We start from the raw sequence: 22,823 nt of genomic DNA on the forward strand, positions 1-22,823 counted from the left end.
CTCAATTTGAACCCAGTTTGAATTCTTCTGCTCATTTCTCATCCTTGTTTTGAAACCTAGATTTGCTTGCTTACCTCCTCCCTACCATCCCCTCCATCTTTTGATTAATGAACCAAATCTCTTCTTGTTTACCCTTTCTACTAACCTTCTCCATTGTGGTGTGACAGCCATGTCCAAGAGTGACTCCATCCACCCTGCTTCCTCTCTTCAACTTCAGATCCCACTATTAAATTTTGCTGCTATATTTCCAGTGGCACTAATTAAACAATAGGTTATGGGAAGGGATGAGCTCCAAAAACATATCTTTATATGTCACAAATGTCTGATAGGATAGAAAGGGCAGAACATGTGATGGGATGCTTACCTTTACATTGAGGCAGCAAAAAACTCCAGAGGACACCTCTTTTTTTTCCTTTTTTCTTTTCTTTTTCTTGAAATGCTGAATGTGGCTAAAGATAACCCCAAAAAGAAGAACGTGATATGGAAAGCAAACTGGGAACTGCAAAGACACTCTTGTCTTCTCTTGGAGATCTTCAAATTGTGCTTGGAAACAGTGTCAAGACATCACATGAGAAGCTGTCAGAAAGGTCTGAGGTCAGTGTAAGTAGGAAAAATGCAGCTAAGCAGTTTCTTTCCAAATCAGAAATACCCGAGTCTCAACCAGCTGTTCTTAAATGTGGCGGAAAATCCACTGTGGCTTGTGCATTTCTTTTTTTATTCCAGAACAGTTAATCAACACAATTTGAATTTTAGGGAGTTAATTAGTTGTTAAAATATTAATAATGACAATAATAAAAAGAAGTCTAAGCTAAATGTAACAACTTTCCTGATGAAAAATCAAAAGATTCCTAGTCCTTCTTTCTTCCCACCTTTCAAACTTTCTTTAAGCAAAGGAACTAGCTTTCCTTTCCTGAAAGTAAAAAGGCTAAAAGGGAATGAGCACATTGCTGTAGCAGGGTGAAAGAGTAATCACAACTCCTTCCTCTTCTGCTTCACCATTTCCTTTCTTTTGAAATTTGAAACACCTGCTCAGGGTGTTTTACCTCTTTACTGGAATTTCTACAAAAGGCACCACTGAGCAGTGGGCAAACATTGACTCCCATAGCAAGGGGAAACGCAGCAGGCTAAAAGTCCACCTATATCTGGTGAAGATCTGACCCTTTGAATCTAAACTTACAGAAGCGTGTTATTTTACTTCAGGGACTAACATTTCTGAACTGGTTCTCATCCATAGCACAGAGCTTTAAATGTATCTTTCATTAATTTATGAATTGAAGAGTCACCACTTGGGTCTCAGGGGGCTCATAGAATAGGAGGGAGCCAGAAGCCAGCATAACCAGGTCAGGCACTCATCCACCCCAGTGGCCTGAGTCATTAAAACATACAAGCTGCTGGACTGATTTACAACATTGCTTTTGCTTTCAGTTTTTGTATGTAATAAGGTGAGTCAGGGTCCCTGGGACCACCTTGGGCACCAAATGAGACCACATAGATCTAAAAATGCTGTGAGCAGAACTGAGTGATGGGCTACCCCTGGCAGGGCTCTGAGCTGTTTTCCTACTGTGACACTTGCACATCACCTGACGAGATCCGAAGACTTTAGCACCTCTTGTGCCCCACTGTGCCTGTCCCCACGTACACACCTGGGATGGTGCTGACAGTCACGTCCTCCCCACACCTGGGGGCAGGGTGACTTCATCTTCACCCAGCTGATGGAGGTCAGGAGGAGTGGGACCCTCAGTCAACTGATACGGTGCTCAACAAAGGAGGTGCCCAGAGAAGCTGAGAAGCTTCTGGACCATGTCGTAATGCCCACAGCCAGATCTGACCACGCTATAAAATGGGGTCCCCACCAAAGACCCCCTTTAAGTGGCCTTCTTGGAGCAGTGTGTCTGTGAACTGGAGCCCTCTCCTTAGACTGGGACACTGTCCAAGGAGACTTCCTAGGATTGAGAGCGCCTTGACTCCTCATTTGGGCGAGTGGTTATTTTCCTCTGCTGGATATATCCTTGAGTGAGTCCTTGCCTAACCCAGGCAAGTGAATATTTCTCCTGGGTACCCTTGAGTGGAAGGCTTCTGCTTTTGTTTCTGATGAGTGTATGGATGCATGCTGTGGATTCTCATAATTCTTATGTAGTTACACCCCAATAATCTCCTCAACTGATATCCGAATCTGTATTTTATTGTTGTCACAGTGCTAAATAATTTGTATAAACCCCATTTCTAATTGGTTTATTGGTTATACTTTTCTGGCTATAATAAAGTCTCTTTTGGAACTTGTCACCTAAACTGAGTTTTGAGGTGCCTCTGTGACACTAACCCAGGTGCACACAGAAGACTTCTCATTCTAATAATCACAATCAAGATGACCACAAGCTTTGTTTATAAACAATGTGATTTGTACCAGTCTATGAGCTCCAAAACTAGCAATGTTTGATTTCCAGTACATTTGTATCTCATGACTTACAGGTATATTGCTGAAACAAGAGCTCAAGTGGGAAACAGAGACTCAAGGGAGATGTTTGAAGCATGCTAACTGCGGGAAAAGCAGGTAGTTTCCTCCTTAAAGCCCAGAGAATCTGCACAGAAGAATATGACAAAATAAACTGTTCTGATATCTAATGAGGTGTGAGGTCCTTAAATCTTTCTCCACAGTTAAAGTGTGTGTTGTCAGCAACTGGAGTGGGACAACAGGTGAGCTCACACTGCAGCTTTCTTCTCCTCAGCAGGGAGGACTATAAGGTCAATTCTCTTTTACTGGCTTTAAGAAGCCAAGAAGTGTGCGTGAGACTCGTCAGAAATCTGCAGGAAGCCAGCATCTCTGAGCATACCATCCCTTCACCTTGTAGGTGAAATCTTAGTTTAAAAGTTACTGATGGGAAGCGAGAGGATCTGCTTAAGCTTGTAACAGCATTTCTTCATTTCATTCGGACTATGGCCTTCAGAAAGGAGGAAATACCTCTGCTCACAGGAACAGCAGATAATGCCAAGAAGAAATACTTAGGAAAAGAAAACAAACCCAAACAAACAAACAAACAAAAACCAGATGGAGGGAGGGAATAAATTACAATTTCTTTCCTGTTTGTTTTTTTTTTTTTTGTCTTATGCTTCCTCCCCCATTAGAAATCTGAAAAAGTGGTTCGACAGACAGATCAATAAAAACTTGACAAAAGTTGTCAGTTTTGGTATAAAAATAGAAATTGATGGAAAATATCGATGATGAAACCTCAGAGCCAGAGTACTTGCTGGTATCTGATTTGGCACCAAGGAAAATTCTTCATTCTCTGTTGTGTTGCCCAAGTAAGTCCAGACCTGGAGGTTGTGGATCTCCTGTCCTTTAGCCCCTTTGGCAATCCAAAGCGAAGGGGTGCAGAACAGACATGAAGAAGCAGAATTTGTAGAGGGTTGAATAGCTGAGTGGAGCACACAGGAATTAAGAGAAATTAAGGTTTCCTGTGTATCGTGTCCCTGGGATGCACTCAGGATGGTTCTCAGAGAATGGGTTACAGCAAAATCTTTCCCCTTCATGCTTCTCATTCAACATGGCCTGTTCCGTGTTCATGGGACAGCAGCCAACCTCTGCTCAAGTATGGAATGATTAATTTATTCATGGTGCTCATCACTAATCTGCTGGTGCTTTGTAGGCATCAATGAACGTTTTCCGCATTTTACCTTGTCGTACAGGGATCAGACAGGAAACTGGGGCACGGTGAGATTAAGGTCAAAATCGTCTGGTAATTTATAGTGTCCAACTTGAGACATTCAGGATCCTATAGCAGAGGAGTCCCACCTCAGCAGAAGATTAGATGTTCAGTGTCCACTGACTTCAGTTATGAGAGCAAAACATTTCTCCAGAGTGCAACCTGTGCATCTTCCATGAGCTTATGGAAAAAACAAGAACAGGCACTGGGTGACACTAGGTTCCAGTGACTTGCACAGCTTCATGGAAGAGCCATTTAACAATTCCAGGTCTTGTTTGCTTTTAACATGAGACTTTTTATAGACCTTGCCTTATTGCTTCCTACCTTTAATTTTCTCTAACAAACACACCAAAGGTATTAACAGGCCAAAGTTTCACATATGTTAAATATTGTGGGGAATGTAACTGAAGACTGTTTTGCAATGAATAGACATAAGGGCAGAAACAACCCAATCTTCATATAGGCATTGCCTCACTTTGGGGTGCTTAGAAACCCCAACTTTACTTTTCCACTGGCTTTTCTTAAGCCAGAACCTGACACTTGGGAAAAAAAAGCCTATAAAATATTATCATTTTATTAATGTTATTTTTTTATATTCCTTTACCTGCAAAGTCTGTGCCTCAGTTATCATCAGTCCAGCTGTGCAGTCGCAGGGAGCCATTAAAGCTTCTGAAATGACCTAAAATAACACCTCTAATTGAACAGCGTCGAAACTTTCAAGGTCCATTATCACAGCACTAGGCAGGTGCTGCAAGGTCCAAACCAAGACTCCTGTGGACTTTCTACCAGGAAAGAAGAGAAATTCTTTCTTTTCAAGGGTACAGAGTTCATATTTCTAACACGGCAAGGAAACCATTACAGATGCTGCAGCACATTTACGGGTAGAGAAAAATATAGTGATGGGAGTGAAAGTTTTCATGTCTTTGAGACTTTCAGGAGAGAAGAGGTGGGAACCTCAAACTCCTGCTTGGAAAGGCAAGGAAGAAAGAGTCCTCAGTTAACCTAAAAACCCAGTAAGACCAGTACCACGGGACAGCAGCTTACCAATGCCCAAGAAGCAAGGTTTGGGAGCAGTCACAGCAGCCAGTGGTGCAAATGGTTGGTGTTCGTAGGTCAAAAGGGTATGTGGAATAAGAGGAGAAAACATTATTCCAGTATAAGGACAGTAAATGTCAGCACTGAGGTTAATTCCCAGGGGCTCTAATGAGCCTGTGGCAACTTTCCTCTTCCAGGATTTCTTCCTGAGAAATAAGGTGATACGAACCAACAGTTTAATGTCAGATTTTAGAGAGAGAAATCACCAAATTAATTACAGAAAGCCAATAAAAGCTGACAGATGTCCTCTTCTTGCCTTTTTTTTTTCTTAAGGGGAAAAAAATATTTCTACCCACAAACAGGTAATACCTGAAATAACAATCATGTGAAAAGGGGATTACACAGTATTCCCATGTTTCAACATCATACTCTTTGGGTTATTCTTGCCAATAGCTAAATCATTACAGAAAATATTCAGAACAGGAAACAATTCACAACTACATTTTAGGAAAAGTGTTTTGCATTTGAAGTAGTGTCCAGCTAAAAACGCCTCACGGAAGGATCTTCTGTTTCTCTTGGCCTCTGTGACTAATCCTAAAGCCCTTATAGCCCCAAAATATCCTTGCAGGCATGCTCTGAGGAAATCCATAACACAGGGAAGGACTGCACAGGGTCACAGTTCCTTCCTGTGCTCAATTTACAATACCCGAAAAGCTGCTTTGACTCCAGGGTGCAGTGCTTGCGGGGGTCTTTGGACTACTTGAACCAGCAATAAATCCCTGACACTGTCAGGGCAGGGAACTCAGAAATAAATGGTATCCTAACAGCAGAAAGGGATATTTTTCCAGGCAGCAGTGGATAAGAGCCTGGATTAAGTCTAAGAGAGGCCCTAAGCATCACAATATATCCCTTCACACCTCCACAGGTCCCAATCCCACCGGTGAGAAGTGAGGGTGGTATGAAATGAATTGCTGTAAATAACCCTCACTGTTCTCCAGCCACGGTCACACATCAGGGACAGGAGGAAAGCAAACACCCTGCCAGAGGATAGAACCATTTTCTGCATCAGAACTCTTGTTCAGGCTTCCTGAAGACACAAAGACAGGGACTGCTTCATAGGCTGTGATCTGACTATGTTTCTGGGCTTTTTGGGGAGACTCACAAAGGAAAAAGCTTTATTAAAGAAGTGAAAGCTGGGAGTCTCTAATCTGATGACTCCAGGAGCTGGGGGCTCTGGATCTGATCTTGTGTCATTTTTGGGGGGGTTGACTTTGTGGAAATCAGGCAGGAAAGCTGCACTGTCAGGAGGGAGGACAGACCAACCAGCCACCAGTGGTGCTTGTGGCAAAGGCTGTGGCAGGTTGGACAGTCTGAGACAGATCATCGCTTCATTTTCCTTCCGAGAGGTGTTACAATCTATTCCCATGTCTGACACCTCTTCTGGACCCTTCTCTGTATGAGAACCATGTCAGTTTATGGAACCTCTTCTGAAATCAAGCCGGAACTATAGAAAAAAAACCCAACCTTCTCCAAAACTAGAAATCCAAGGTGTTGACCACATTTTACTTCTATAGGAATATCTGTCAGAGCTTGATGATTATGCATCAAGTATACTAGAAAAACCCCGAGACTTTTTGGCAGCAGAAGCATCAACATAAGTGGATGACACTAAGTTGTCCTGAAATTATTTACTTTAAAAAAGACCAGAAAAATGCTTTATCACAGAGTTTCCTTCTAATGTATGCAGTCTAAGTCCAGCTTTTTATGTGGTTTGGGTAAAGTGTTACAATACAGTGCTGCACTTAAGGGTTTTTTTTCAATTTTAAAAATATTCATATACACATTTATTGCCAGACTGATGCTTCATGCACCTGCCCCAAACTCCTTTTCAGATGGAGCGAAGGATGACACCAGATGCATGTCTGCACCAACCCTTACTCGCATACTCTTTCTCTTCACAGAGGTTGGTTTGACACAGAAATTTTGACTTCAATGTACGGTACAGCAACACTAATTACCTATGGATGCATCACACAACAGAGGAACTGATCATTCATGCCATTCTGGAAGGCAGCTGAACATTGTCCCTTCCATACATGTTCAAGTTAAGCCTAACTACAATAGGAAAAAAATACTAAGTCCCTTTTCCTAACTGCTAAGGCAAAAGATCTGCAGGAAAACAACATAGATTCCCCAGTAAACATGTAATTCAGCTAAATGTTTTTGCACTGGTGAAGTTTCCCACTGAACCCAGCGCTTATGTGGTCTAATTCCAGTTTAGCTATCCAGGCTTAGGATGAGTGGCAGCTGGCTGTCCGCTTTTTCTTCTTTAGATTAATTCTGTGCAGGTTTTCATATTGATTTTTGACAGAAGCAGATAGAAGTCCTTAAATTGGTATGTTCATAATAGTGATTCTTCAGAGAAGTTAAGAAACTTAGCATGGAATTGCCTCTTTTTAGTGTGGTTAATCTCAACCTATCACCTCACTGGCAATGTTTTCTCGCATTAAGTTTTATTAGGGTTTGCTGCTGGCTCTGCAGAATAAAAACATAGATGCAGAACTGGCTGACGCACAAACCTTTTATAACAAGTAACACGGCTGCTACTCCAGCACTTCTTTGGAAAGTGGTAACATTTTACATGACTAATTGATTTAGCATGGAAAAGGTGCCCCTGATTTGCTGTTCTATTAGATACACAGAATAAGACAACTCTCCACTAACACAAGCGAGTCCAACAGATGAGATGCTGTTTAAAATGCAGTTCAGACTGCAGTAAGTATTGAAGGACACTGAACTCTGCTCTATGAGAGTGAAAGAAGTGCCAGGGCATTGACCAAGCAACTTTCAAAAACAATTTTTCTAGGTAGTCTTGTTGCTTCCCTTCAGACTACAAGCATGCCAGGTAAGCAATGTAAGATAAAACACACTTTTGGTTTTACAGTGGTTGGCCAGTCTGAAGCCTACAGACCTTATACTGTCTGCAGCACCTTTGGACTATGGAAGATGTCTCAAGATGTGGTGTCCGTCAAAGTCACTGCAACTGGAGCAACTACAGGGTCCCTCCTGAACCAGGATACATATCCCACCACCCAGGAGACCAGAGTTGTCACAACTCAGGGGCTAAAAATGCAGCTGCCAATGCTGCCATGCTCTAACCATTCCTCAAGAGCTTCTTACTGCTCTAGAAAAGTGCACAAGAGTGACAAAAGACCTACACCACAGATGTCACAACTGCTTCTGAATCTGACACAAAATGAGACATGGAGATCAACATGCACTTGTAAGCACAGGGAACTGCTGCCAAGCTTGAGCCAGAGTAACCCAAGGCAGTCTTTGAAAGAGGTTTGGCAAGTGTCAAAGTGGGTTTTAATTTTGTTACTTGGCCCCTGCGTCCAAGTCAGGCCCATACGTTAGCTGTCCATGATCCATACTTTGGAAATCCCAACAAAGAACTTTAAAATGCACTACTGTACACTCACAGCAAGCTCAGGCTTTGAAATTTTACAGACAAGTTGCACTCTTGCACTGCTCACTCACTGATGCGAGTACCAGGCTGCAGGACATGAGCAATGCAAACTCAAAGAAAGGTAACCTGGATGGGCAAAAAGAAAACTTATTCCGTGGCTGATAAATTGTTTAGTACACAGATCCAAAGAGCAGACAGCAGGGAAGAGTTGAGGAAAGAAAAGAATATGTGAGTGTTCTTTCTATTTATGGATCTGATCCAACCCTCTCCCCAGATAATGACTCTCCTTTTTCAAATTACAAGCTGCTCCTGTGTTAAAGATTTGAATGGAAAGTTCACTTCTGAGCACATGGACTTTAGTTGGAAAAAAAATCACTGTTAACATTAAGAAGATAGTCACCTATGTACAGAAATAGGAATAGATTTCAAGAGGAAGCTATTGTAGCAATTACCTTTCAGCAATTTAAATTTCGACTTCTTTAAGAGTTTCGTTTACTCATGCAGGCAAAACTACAATCTGATAGAAGCAATTAAAACTAAGCTGCTTCTTCGAGTGCACTGAAGGGAGCCTGGGCTGTCTTTCTTGTGTCGATACGGCACTTAACGGTCTGTGAACCCACGCTTGGGGGTGGCTCCTGCAACCTGTTTATTAATGCAGAGCTGTCTGTTAAGATCCGAACACACAAACTGGGCAACAGGGGGAGGTCAGAAACACCGGACACACAAGCATTTGTACCCTCCTTGTGATTTCCTCCAGCCAAGGAGGCTGGGAAACACTCTATAAGCCCCTCTGACCCACACTCATGTGCAGGGAACCCAAACGGTGCCAAGTCCTGCCACAGCAGAGAGTGGTGGAGAGCAGTACAGCCATCAGAGCAACCCAGGCATTTCAGAAATGCCACCACTAGACATTTCCCACTTCCAACAGAGCACTTTGGGCTCAGGCACCCCTTGGGGAAGACACTGATCGAACGCACTTACCATTAGGATGAAAGCTTGGGAAGCACCTGACCCTCCTTGCTTCAGGCACCACCTAAAGATACCCCCTGAAAACTCTACCTCCCTTTACCACCTGCAGATTTGTAAAGTTCTATGCATTTTTCTAAGGCAAATGTTGTGCTTTTCTTTACTTTATAAACTCTCTTACCCCTGCAGCACCCTGCTACAGGACTAGCTGTTTGCAGTTGTATCCCCTTCACCTACATTTTTGCTAGATAAAACTGAACCAGACTCCTATTGTCTTTTTTTGATGACAGGGGTATGAAGTGATACAGGGGAAGAAAGATACTGTGTGCCACTGATCCAATTAGAATTTCTCCTCTCTGGCTGTGGGGGATGAAGAATTGCTCACAGAATCCCAGATGCACTGGCAGGCAAAAGTTCTGCGACTGCTAGAGGTTGTTCATTTTCTTACTTTAATTCAAAATAATAACCATTACTTTACTTGGGAAGAAATTAAAGTTATTAGGTTATGTAAAACCAATTTTAACATAAGGCACATCATTAAATCAACTTCTTGAAAATTAGACCATCCGTACATATTTAGCCAACAATTTGTTTTGACATTTCTTTGTGAAAGCCGTTCTCCTCAGCTCTATCACCTAGTTATTTAATTATTTACTTCCTTAACCTATTTCCATATTTGCAAATGCAGCTCAAGTTAACCATATATCATAGAAAGCACTTCACCTAAAGCAGTTATCCAGCTGCTTGTGTGTGACAGGAACGCAGAGAAGGCTACAGGTTTCCAACTTTACATGTGAAAGGAAAAAATTTGCTTCCAAAATCAGTGCTTTAAATGTAAAAAAACCCCACATCTCCATTAGAATGTGTCTATGAATAGTCCCACATACAGGAATATGAGTGGTTGTAGCCATAATAATTACATCTGTAATAAATATTATTTTCATTTTCGAAGACCACAATTTGTGCTTGCACTGTAGCTCCTCACTAAAGTCCTTTGCACTCAGTAATCAAATAACTGAGGGCAAGATTTTCTTCATAACAAAGAACAGCATTTAACTGCATAGTGCTGGATCTAATTTCTATCAGAAAGATGTAATTGCAATCTTACTTTAATTTCTGCTTATAAAACTGGAAATCATCAATACAAACCAATTTGCACCAGAAACACTTGTATTTTTAAAGTGCTTTTTGAGCTACAGATGATACATAAATCATCTGTTTTTTAATTACATCGATCTCACTTATCTTCATCTCAAAATAGACACAAGCTGGACCTAAAGAAAACAGAACGGATTTATAGTTACTAAATCTTCTGGAAAAACAGAATCCTATATCTTTTGTAGGATACAGGCTTCCAATCCTGCTGTTTTCAAACAAACTTTGAGATTTTTCTCTGCTAGAAGTAGAAATGCACATTTGATAAGCATAAACCTAATGCCCCCTGTTGGTTACATAAAGCTAAAAACACAGCCTATACACAGCAGGATTCCTTCATCCCCTAGTGCTAAAACCATTGTACAGAACATTTAAGATTTTACACAGGACCAGAGATTATGCCCCAGATTCACCTGGGTGCATTTCTCACCACCTGTCCATGCAAGGAGCCACATCCTGGTACATGTGATGCTTCTAGAGCATCTTCTTTGTGTCAACAAAGGGCGCTCTGATCACAGGAGTGCCCTGTAATAACCTGTCCTGCAGGCTCAAACCCTGCATGTGGCCATCAGCACTCACATATTAATAGCCAACGGCCTCTGTGTTACCTGTTGGAATAAGCCAAAATGCTCACTGTGGGTTATGTGCTTAAAACATAAACTACTTGGGGTTTTTAGCTTTTCCATAACACATTTTGACAGTTTCTGAGAAGACACCCAATTTGAAAACTAACAGCATCACCAGCTGGGTACTTTTTTTGTAGCTATTTTATCCTAAATTTAGAATTGCCCTCGATTAAAATAAAAAAATAGGTAAATAAATAAATAAATTTAAAAAAAAAAATAAAGGAGGCCAGGAACAAGTAAATAAAACCTCCAAAATTAAGAGAAGCTTTTTCACCAAAAACTTCAAAAACTTCTTCAACCAACACTTCTGTTGACTGAAGGCTGAGTGAAGTGCTTCACCTGGCTCTGCACAGCAGAAGATGCCAAGAGACTCCTGCTGCCTGTGGTCTCAGGAGCAGTAAGAGAGCCAATAACTTCAGAGGTGAGTGTGAGAGTCGGTCTGAAGATGGAGCAGTGTTTGCCTGAACATCGCCATCAGGAACTGAGAGAACCGAGGCCCTGACAGAAAGAACGCATGGACAATGACTTGGAGAGAGGCCCGAGGAGAAGCATTGTGTCGCACTGGCTTCTCCGATATGGGGGGGCTGCTGTTCACAATGGCTGCTGTATGGACTTCGCCTGCTGCTTCAGCCAAACCAGCCCCTGCCTCCTGAAAGTGATTGTTATGAGGGTCTCTTTGACCCAGGAACAATAGCTGCCGTCCAGAAGATGTGTTCTCACCTGCAGCCTCAGTCACACCTGTCCCCCACCTGCTCCCCCAAACAGTGGCCAATGAAAAGGAGCATGCCCAGAAGCTCACCAAGGGTCCTGAGGTCACCCAATGGACCAGAGAAAGACCCTTGAATGCTGGACATGTTAGCACTGGCAAAAGAAAGCGTGAATCTTTTGAGCCTGTGCAGTACAAGCCTGGGTTGCGAAATCAAAGCAGAGACTGGCCTCGAACAATGGGAGTGAGAGGGGGTGAAGAAGAGATGACTTCTGAATGGACACTGTGGAAATCTTCCCACCAGAGAATCCCAAACCACGACAGAGGACTGGCAGGACTCTATGAGACCGGAGACCAGAGGGACGCCTCTGAAGCTCTACTGCTGGTAACGCATCCTTATTTCCCATCTTTACTTTTTCTTTACTTGTTTCTTTTCCCTTTTCTTTTTCTTACACTCTATCTCTATCACATGCCACTTTACGGGCAAATTAATGAAGTAATACTGTTTGATTGAATCATAACCACTTGCCTTTTTGGTTGCCTTAATATTGTGCTCTGAGATCAAGGTAAACGAACCATCACAAGTCCATCACCTAGTGGACCGTGACAGGTGAGAGTCACTTCTGCGAGACAGGAGGTTGGTTGTTCCCATCTCTGTACTTTTGTCTTTCAGCTAGGATTACAGCCAGCTGCCCACAGCTGAATGCTACCTGTCCCTCCTACCTGGTAGCCACATCCCCAGAGGAGGGTGCTGGACCAGCCCTCCATACCTGGCTGAACACCTGTCACTCAGAAAGACGTAACTCAGTATGGAAGTAATAAACAGCTCAGACCTACACAGCAGAGCAAAACACAAAATCATTCCCTTGTATTGACCTGGAAATGGCACCGGAATTAGAGATACATAGCAGGAATTACTGCCTTCTCTCATTTTGCTGCAAATGCTGCCATTTAAGTAGTTCTGTTTGTGAGGAGTGCTGTGCCGTCTCATTTTCTTTGAATCTGTGATGCTATAGACTTTGGGTCCATCAGAAAGGAAGCCCAGACCTGAGTATTAGCAAATGCCATCCTCCTCCTGGAGACACAACTGGTCTTACCACACAGATGGCTAAACTGCCCAGAGCCTAAGTGACTTTCAGTGTTATGCTGTGAAACCACATCAGAGCCAGAAGCAGGAGGCATAAATCCCATTTCAGTCCCTTACCTGAGCTCCTGGAACAGCTGCCTCTCATTGGGGGAAAACCTCGTCTCTGTCCTTGGGTTAAAGGCAGGCTAGTGATGGCAGGATTAGAACCAAGAGGAAGAAAATAAGCCGTTTATGAAATGACAGAACACTGAAATACAGGGGAACACCAGGAGGCGTTTTGTGACTGCTGGTAGCCCAGCAGATGCCTATGGCTGAGCAAACCTGGAGGAAGCTATGCACTCCCTTCACCCTTTCTCAAACAATGGGAAGCGATCACATACCCAAACAAATCTGGTCTCCCTCAGCGACACCACATACAGGTAAAACCAGTACCTTTGGCTTGTTCTGCTTAAAGAACAGCAGAGCAATTTCTTGCTGCTTGCTGTAACCCTCTGCAGCTGGCTGGCAGAGCTGCTCCTCGCCCATTCTGGGTACAGCTTTCCTCAAGCTACATGGTTCAGCTCCTGCCAGGCTGAAAGTGTCACCCATCCATGGCAGGTCCCTGTGATGCTGAGCCCTTGGGCATCCAGGATGAGAGTCCACAGGCCTCACAACTGTCACCCAGCCCCTCAGTGCCCTGCAGAGTACCAAGTGTCACCTGAGACCAGAGGCACCAAAACTCTTCCTGACTGTGAAAGGTCCATGGAGCTGTGCCTCTCTGTGTGACCACAGCAGCCATCACCACAGTGACGTGGGGACACCCTCCTTGGGCATAAATCCCTTCAGGAGCTCTGTAGGCTCCAGCACCAGCTACACTGCAGTGGGACATGCAACTCCCACAGCACTGGCAAAATCAGACCCTGTTTGCCTGATTTTAGTTATTTACACAGCTGGCCCAGGAGGAGCATGGGTTGGTGCTCCTTCAGTCACCTGGATATCAGCCTACCTAGACTAAGGGGGCAGCTGGTGCAGGTTTCAACATTGCACCCTGGGAGCAAAGCTTTGGAGAACCCACCCTCCAGTCATCTCAGTCCTCTGCTGGGTTTGGCCAAAGTCAAGTTTCAAACCCAAAGCCTCCCAGTTTCCCGTCTCTGGCACAGCTTGAGCTGAGCCAGACTGCAAGTGATAAAACATACGGGTTCTTTAATTGCAAGAGTGCATGGAGAAAGATGGCATGACTGAAATTGTGGTACAAAACACAGGCAATGGGGAACCAAGCTTTAAGCATTTCTTTGAATCAAATCTAGCAAAGCCTCACCACAGAAAAAAATTTGCAATATCCAGTCCTTCCTTCATCAAAAGCAAAGGTAGTTTCCTCTTTGCCCTGAAGTTGAAAGCATCCTACACTGGATGATTTTTTGGACACTCATTAGTGAAATATAAACCCTATCAATTAATTAGCCAACAACAGTCCTTTGCTGGTTTTGATGTAAAAATGTCTCTACTGAGCCATTCTTGAATATGCATTATTTGGATAGAATTAAAAAGTTATTTCGAGTTCTTTGATAGAGGCTTGGGGATCTTTTTGCTCTTTCTGGTACTCCCCCCATCCTGTCATTTGAAAATAAATTCACAAAATCTCATCAGTGATAGAAGAGAGGGGAGACACTGAGAAGAGCATCTGGATTTATCTATTAAAGCATTTTGTGTAATCCAGTCTGACTTTATTTCATGCTGGGAAACCAGATGTTTATCCTCATACGTAGTCTTTTGTGACCCCTAAGACCATGAAAGATAAGAAAGAGCAAAGCTTTTAAAATAATGCACTGTCATATCTCTAAAAGATTCCTGTAAATCTGCCTTCAAGGCTGGAGGGAGGGAAGGAGACTCCAACTGAATAAAACCTTTAAAAAAAACCCACATGATATGACACAAATCTATGTAATCACTTAACAAAACTAAAAAAAAAATGAGCAAAGAAACACCTGCAAAGTAATGCTGCAAATGGGATGTGATGCAAGCAAGCGATAAACAAATTTTGCAGCCTTTGAGGATACCCAGTGAAATTCAGAATGCTCGAAGTTGGCTTGACTCACCCTCCGCTTGATTTGAATTTCAAGGTCTGCTGTACAAAAAGCTTTGGCTCAGTGCAAGGCTCTGAAGTCCTTTAGGACTGACTGTCTGGGTGCTTGTGGCAGTTGCACACCCACCTCTCCCCCCTCCTTCTGTATGGAAGGTGCATGCACACCCCCACCTCCCCTGCAACGGGGCAGTAAATAGCTCCTCTTGTTTTTGGTTAGCTAGAGGGGAAGAGGTGCCAAAGGGTCTGGAAGTTTTGGGGTGCCCATAGCCAGAGTGGGGGTACAGAGAAGCCGAGAAGCTTCTGGAATGCCCACAGCCAGATCTGACAAGACTATAAAAACAGGGATCCCACCAAGGCTGCTTTTTAATGTCCTCTTGGAGCCGTGGGCCAAATGCTGCCATCAAGAACCCTCCTCTTAGGCCAGATCGCCACCCGAGGTAATCTCCCAGGACTGGAACTGCCTCATGGCACCATGTGGGTGAGTGATAACATAATAGTTCCTCACTGCATAAGCAGGTGTATTAAATAATTCCTCACCACTTGGGCAGGTGTTTTCCTCACTAGACAAGTGAGTGTATTTTCCTGGGGTCAGGGACAGCTCTGGCATTGTTTTTTGTGAGCCACACTATGGATGTCCATTATTCTTATTCGCTGCACCCCAATAATTTCCTCAACTGATATTCAAACTTGTATTTATGTTACTGCAGTGCTGATTGTATAAACCCCATTTCTTATCGGTTAACTTGCTGCACCTTTTTGACTAGAATAAAAGTTTGGTTTGGACCTTGTTGTCCACCTAAACTAACTTTAGGGTGCCCCTGTGACAGTCCTTTTGCTCTGAAGCTGTCTAAATCCTCCCCTGCCATCACTGTTTCACATTAAAATATATATTCTGCATTGCAGGACTTAGCAAATAGATTTTCAGTTGTTCTATTCCTTCCCTCTCCCCACTCCAGTCAGATTGTTTTCTTCAGGCTCCAAACACATGCAGATTTAATGGAGAGATCTTTAAAAAAATAATGCTTTCCTTAGAGAAAACAATAAGTTAAGAGCCATTTGTTGTCTCCTGCAGGCAGATTTTTGCCAACAAAACCAGAAAACATAATATAATCAGAATTATCTATGCTGTAAAGCAAAACTGTCTGCCTCTTCTAAAGATTTTTTGCCCTGGTTTCATCAGTTCCTAACATTTAAGTGTTTCCACAATTTCAGTTGCCTTCCAGTTGATGCAGTAGCCCCGTCCCATGAACCGAGCAGAAGACAGTGTACGTACATGGTAGTCAACATCACCAGGATCTGCTGTTTCCCTTAACTCAGCATTTCAGGCTCCATGCTGGGTCTTGACCCTCATTTGAGACCAGTGCTGCTTCTGCCAAGCTTCAACAGCTCCTGCTTCCTCCCAGCTCACACAGAGCATGTTTGTCTATCTTTCCTTTTGCAGCTCTCTTTTTCTCCCTCCACCTTGTCTTCCTCCTCATCCCACTCTCCTGCTTTCCTCCTTCTCATGACCCAGACTCCTGATCTGCTGCCTCTTAAACTTTTCTTCTTGGACTTACAGTCTCCATCTGCCTCTTCCAGGGGTAGAAGGATAAACACAACAGATTCAGAAAACGGCACTGTAACTGAGTGAACCACCAAACTTACCCAAGGTTATGATGTTTTTTCCAAAGAAATAAACAAAATTCCATCTTTCGTGTTGTATATAATGAATAATAGCAATCCAGACCTGAAGATGATCTTTACCTATCAGCAATTAGAATATCTCAGGCAAAGCATTATGTGTTTTAGAAATGTAAATACACCATGATGACTCCTGATCTGGCATAATCATACAGATCAGCAAGGAGCTGTGTCAGTGAGGAACACCCTTGAGAGAGATTAGAGCAACTTTAACAGCAGTATGAGCAGGTGTGTCTCCAATTATTCCATCACCTTTGCTTGGAAGGCTGAGTTCCACCTGCTAATTGGAAAGCAAATAACACACCCCTGCTTTTAATGAGTAAGATTTACTAATCCTACCCTGTGCAGTCTGAATAGCCACTTGATGTAGAAAGCATTAGCTCCAAATCTTTTTATTCAAATCTTCTTGTCTGTTTTTCTTTACTCCACTGACTGAATTTATTTCTCTAATCCTGCAACTCCAATTCACCCTTGATGTTCATGGTAATAACCCCAGAAACCCAGACCCTGTATATCACTTAGAGATAACAGCAAATTACCACACTGCAACACCCCATATCTGAGAGGGGTGGGGGGGGTGGGCCTCTCAGTTCTTAATTAATTGCATACAGCTTTATGATCTGGTTCTCTGCCACCCACTTCACATGCTTGCCATTCCCTCTCTCTTTCCCTCCCACAGCCCTGAAAATGCTTCTTGGGGCCGGCAAGCTGTGCTAGGATTTCCCATATTCTCTTTCCCCAGCTGCTGAGATGGGAGCAAGGTCTACTAATGTTATTTGCTGTTGAAGGACCAGCTGCAAAATGTATTCTCTGCTTCCTCTATCTCCAAATGCAACTGCATGCCTCTCCCTCCACCAGCTTATCTTCACATCTGCCTCTGCTTGCCCTCCTCTTGCCTCCAGGAACTTCTCTTCACCTTGTTTCTCTTACCTCCTCTCTAAGAAGACATCCCTACACCTCATCTTAATTTTCCCAAATCCCAGTTCAGCCCCATAAATCTCACCTCTCACCTTTATGACCTAATCCCTCCCCTTCCCCATGCTGCATACAGGAGCTCCACTTAATACATATCACCCCTTGTCTCCCTTAGGTGCTGCAAATCAACTTCACACCCTCTCCCCAGCACTCCTGTATAACCTGCCATCCCTTTGGAGATGAAATGACCCACCTACTTGTGGTATTTACATCTATCCAGCAGCTCTTGGTATAAACCATTTGAGCAGCTCTGGTTTATATCCTTTTGAGGTTTCTTAAACTGCTGCCCAACTTTGATTAACTTGTCAAGCCCCCAGACTTTCTGTATTACTCCCTATTCCCTTGTTAACACAGTTTACTTACTGCTGTTAGCTTTTCACAGCTGCTTTGCATTGTGGAGACGTTTTCACAAGGTTCGCAGGGATATCTAAAGCTTTTCAGCTGGGAGGCCCCAAATAGCTCAGACCCTGTGTGCAAGGGTTACACTGTTCTATGCTGATTTTCAATTTCCTCCAGTTTTCTTAGCTCAGAGCATCTCAAATGGCAGATTTTGAGGAATTAACATGAATCTGGAACATAAGTAAATTTTGCCAGAAATTCACCAGGTTCCAAAACACATGAATTCTTCCACATTTCTGCAGGACATCTTGTATTTCCTACTGCTTTCTCAGGCTCTGAGGGACCAGAGTGTCAAAGACAGCAATTCTGCCTGGGCTGTGGGAGGCAGAGTCTGAGGATTGCTTCCTCATGAGTAGATCTCTATAAAAGAACACAGAAGACCTTATTAAATAGTAGAAAAGAAAAATCATAAACTTGCTTGAAGGGTGCTGGTAAAAAACAGGCATAGCTTTATTTTACATCCTTCTGGGATCCCTCAAGCAGCCACTCAGTTCAAACTCACTTAAGACATTTGTCAAGGCAACGTGTCTTTTTAAATTGGAGTTTCCTTTTTTGAAAGGCATTTCAATTAGATGCTGGTTCAGTTATCAAACTTGGAACTTTAGCTATAGAATTTAGGGAAATAAATAAATAACCAGTATGATGTATAGGTTTATTTAGACAACTGGGACATTTTCCAGGCACACTAACACAAGACAGCTAGCAATTATACCACTCCAGTTCTGCCAATGTGAACACAGCTAAACCAAGTAGCATCAGGTAAGGGTAAGAGCCTCTCACTACAGTTAAAATGGATAATTTAGCTATTTGCAAAGAGGTTTTTTAATTCCTAACAAACAGCTGGGTGCTTCTTTAGCCAATTTGAGCCCCCATTGAACCAGAGGAGCAGATGTTTATCCAGACAGTGACTGTACCAAGGGGCTGGAGAAGCATTGACACGTCTACTCAGTTGGGGGTCACAACCTCTTGGGGGTCCACTGAGTATTTCTAATATGAAGTTTTCCAAGACTTACATAGCCAGATGACCCCACGTAAATAGAGTAGTGGTCTGAACCATTTCTTTAAACTTTCCACCACTGCTACCATGAGATTCTTCGTGCTCACCTGGTCCAAACACTGCAACGGCACCTGAGACTGAGAACGATACAGGGATGTTTCTGATTCCCTAGCAGCAGTGAAAAATGATAATAACTTAGGCAACCTGATTAAATCAGATATGTGAAACTAACCCATTGTTTTTTCTGCCTTAGAGAGCAGCTCTTGCAAGGAATTTCATCAAGAGAAAGTCAAGCCACAAATAAGCTCATATGACCAGAACAAACCGCAAATGGTTTACTGCTCTGGTTGTTATTTAATGAAATATGTGAACCGGTATTAAGATTTTAAAGGGATTTTTGTGAGGTTTTATGATATGTATTATTAATTTTTAATGTTTACTTTCAAAATGTGGCAGTTTCTAGAGTGGGGGGGTGTACTGTACCTAACTCCACCACCTTTCTGTTTCAATACACCCTATTCTTTTTGTGTCTCACATGCAACCTTTGACAGGCAGATTATCATATCAATAAGCTGTTTTATTTTCTGTCATGATGTGGAGCCAAGTAACTCCAAAAGTCAAACACTAAGAAACATGTTAGAAGCTGCAAAGCTGTTGTGTTTTTATGACATGGAATAAAAACATTACAACAAAAGCTGAGATACTATTAATACTTCAGATGAAAGACCCGTTGTCCTGTTTCCAAAACTGGCCGAGAACACATGTATGGGAAGGAATACAAGAACATAGAAAACACATGAAGATATAGCCCCAGGTTACCCTCCAAAGATGTGATATTTTGCAGTTCAGGAGGTTCCAAGGCCAGAAGTGTTTTCTATGCACTTAATATCTACAGGCAGGTTCTTCTCCCATGAGTTTGTCTGGCTGCTTTTTGAACACTGAGCCAAATTTCTGAACCAAAAGTTTTGTTCATTTGTAACAGCAAATCTGAGAGCAGCAGTTGTCATCAAGACTGATACTAAGAGAAAAAATAAAGTATAATAAATCTCATTATTGATGCACTTGGCTTCCAGGAAAACAAAAGCAAAATGAACTGTGTCAAACAAGAAGCATTTCTCAAAGAGCTAATTCTTACACATAAAAAATAACAAGGTATAAATATCAAGAGCCTTTTCTATAGCTCTTACTGGCAATTTCCAAGAAGAATCAGAGTCATTGTGAGCTTAACGGAAAAACAAAACAACCCACTACAACCTGAAAATTCTAATTGCAGACAGTTTATTCTGTTTGTTCTCTTTTTAGTTAAAAAAAATAAAAAGGCATCCAATTTCAATCAGCACTGCCAAGAACTGTCTCAGAGGAAGAAAACATCCCATAAAAATTAAAGTTGTCAGAGATATAATGTCCTGTCAGGTTTCTTGATCTTTCTTTCTTCACTGTTTGCAAAATACATTTTCCCAAAATGAACACATTTTGTGTGAATCCCCAAAACCCAGGTATCCCACAACTGCTGCCTCCTGCTGGGACAGCAACTGTACCACTGAAATGCAATGGATTGGCCAGGGACAGCTGAGCACCTGGCATGTCTGGGCTCTACGTTTCTTACCCACAAATACTGCTCAGATGAAACAAAATTAATTTACGCCTGAAAATACCCCCTTCTAATTGTTTTCTGCTGCCAGAAACCATCTGACCAAGAAATCAGTATGGAATATATTTTCTCTTGGTCTGTATGTAACCACAGTAGCATATATCTACAGGAACATCACTATGTTTTATAGATGTGCTGGTGCTGCCACAAGCTTTTCTCATTATTGCTTCCAAAAGCTTATGGTCAGAGACAACCACAGCTTTTCCTCTATGAGCACTCACAGCTAGACAGAGACAGACGTCGCTGTATGGTATGGGGTACATTCTCTCCAATCTGTGCATCGTTTACTTTTGCAAATGCAAGACTTCTGAAGGGATAAACAATTGCTTTCCCCCATTTGCAGCTGTATAACTCCAAGCCTTTGCACAGATGTATCCTTTACATATTCTTTTAAATGAATTGGCAAACCTTGAAGGGAAACGATGCTTTTGGCATCTCTGAATCATAATGAAATACTTATTTTATAGACATGTGGCTTTCCAATGACTTTAAAGATCATTGTGGTTTACTCTTTGATCACACACACAGTGCAGACATAAACTCGAGGTAAGAGTTTTCATATCAATTCCATGTAAGGAAAGAGGCCACCCAGAAGGGCCAGCTGAGCCTTGGAGAAGAGAGGTAAGCCATATGTATCATATCATCATATCACATCATATCATATCATATCATATCATCATATCATGTCATATCATATCACTCAATACAGGAAGAGTTATAGACTCCACTTTTACCCTTGGTTTGTTAAAGAAACATGCCAGAATGTAACATTTCCATGACACTATTTTTCTTCATATTATAATTACGTTAAATTCTTCTTCAATGCTTTCTTTAGACTCTCTATTGTGTAAGATGAGCTGTCGTTGTTTGGAAGATATTAGGTTATTAGTTCTGCTTTTGAAGCAAGACATATTGAGGAACTAGTTTGTTTTATTGTTCTATAAGCTGTCTGTTGCCCACAAACTGCTGCTGCCTTTGCTGCACAAGCCCTCCTGCAGGACCTGCACCATGTGATTTCAGCAAGCAGGAGTTGTCTTTGGGCTTCCATGGCCTTACAATTCACTTCCTTTTTCATTTTCATTTTTGTTCTCTTTTGCCTTGCTTTTGGTAACTTTTAGATTCTGAAGAACCCCTGCAGAGTGAGATGCAAACAGAGAGCACCTTCTGAAGTATTCATCAGACCATTTCTGCAAACAACTGCTTGAAGCAAGACTGAAGCCAATAGGTTCACCAATGGGTTAAATGCTCATTTTTATCTAATTTCCCATCACCACTTCTGAGCGTGATCCTGAGCCCCACGTAGGTGTCACGGAGGTACCCTGAGGTTAGTTTAAGGGACAACAGGGTCCAAAACAACTTTTATTAAACCGGTGAGAAACAGGGTTTTAATACTCCGAAGTGACTTAAATAAAGGTTCGGATATCAGTTGAGGAAAATTATTAAGGGGCAGCAACTAATACAAAAGGCGGTCCACAGTGTGCATGCACGTGGCTTCACCAAAACAATGCCGGAGCCGGCCCTGTGTCCCGGAGAAGTACACACTTGCCTGAACACGGTGCAGGATTATTTTTAAAGAGATACACATACTCGTGGTGAGTACGGGAAGTGTACACTCGTGATTCTGCGAGGGTAAATTATTAATACACTCGCAATCCTGCGAGAGTTAATTTACTTACACGTGCAAATGTGCACGGAATATTACACATGCTTGTGTGGAAGCACGGGAGGAAAATACACTCGCGATTCTGCGAGGAAATAATTTACACACTTGCTCGTATTGAGCACGGAGAGTTACACGTGCAAGTGTGCATGGAAAGTACACGTGCTTGTATTAATCACGGACAGTAAGCGTGCAAATGTGCACGGAAAGTTACATGTGCAAATGTGCACGGAAGGAAAATACACCTGCGATTCTGCAAGGATTAATTTTACACGTGCTCATATGGAGCACAGAAAGTTGCACGTGCATATGTGCACAAAAAGTATAAATATACTCGCAATCCTGCAAGGGTTAATTTACTTACACATGTGGCGGCAAGGCAAGCGCAGTCTCCATCCCGGGGGGGCTCTCGGTGACAGCATCTTGCTCGTGCTCCGAGAGACCCGCGGCAATGGGCAGTCTCGAAGGGAATCCCGTTTTTATATTGGCTGATCAGATCTGACTGTACGCATTCTAGAAGCTTCTCTGCACCCCCGCACTGGCTGTGGGTGCCCCTGAAGCCTCCAAACATCCCCCATACCAGCCGCAGGTGCCCAGTGGCTCAGTGGCGCCTCGGCACTCCCTTCTCCTAATGGCCCTGGCCAGGGTGCTCTG

The sequence above is a fragment of the Columba livia genome, chromosome 5, assembly GCF_036013475.1.
Source record: "Columba livia isolate bColLiv1 breed racing homer chromosome 5, bColLiv1.pat.W.v2, whole genome shotgun sequence".
NCBI classification, from domain to species: Eukaryota; Metazoa; Chordata; class Aves; order Columbiformes; family Columbidae; genus Columba; species Columba livia.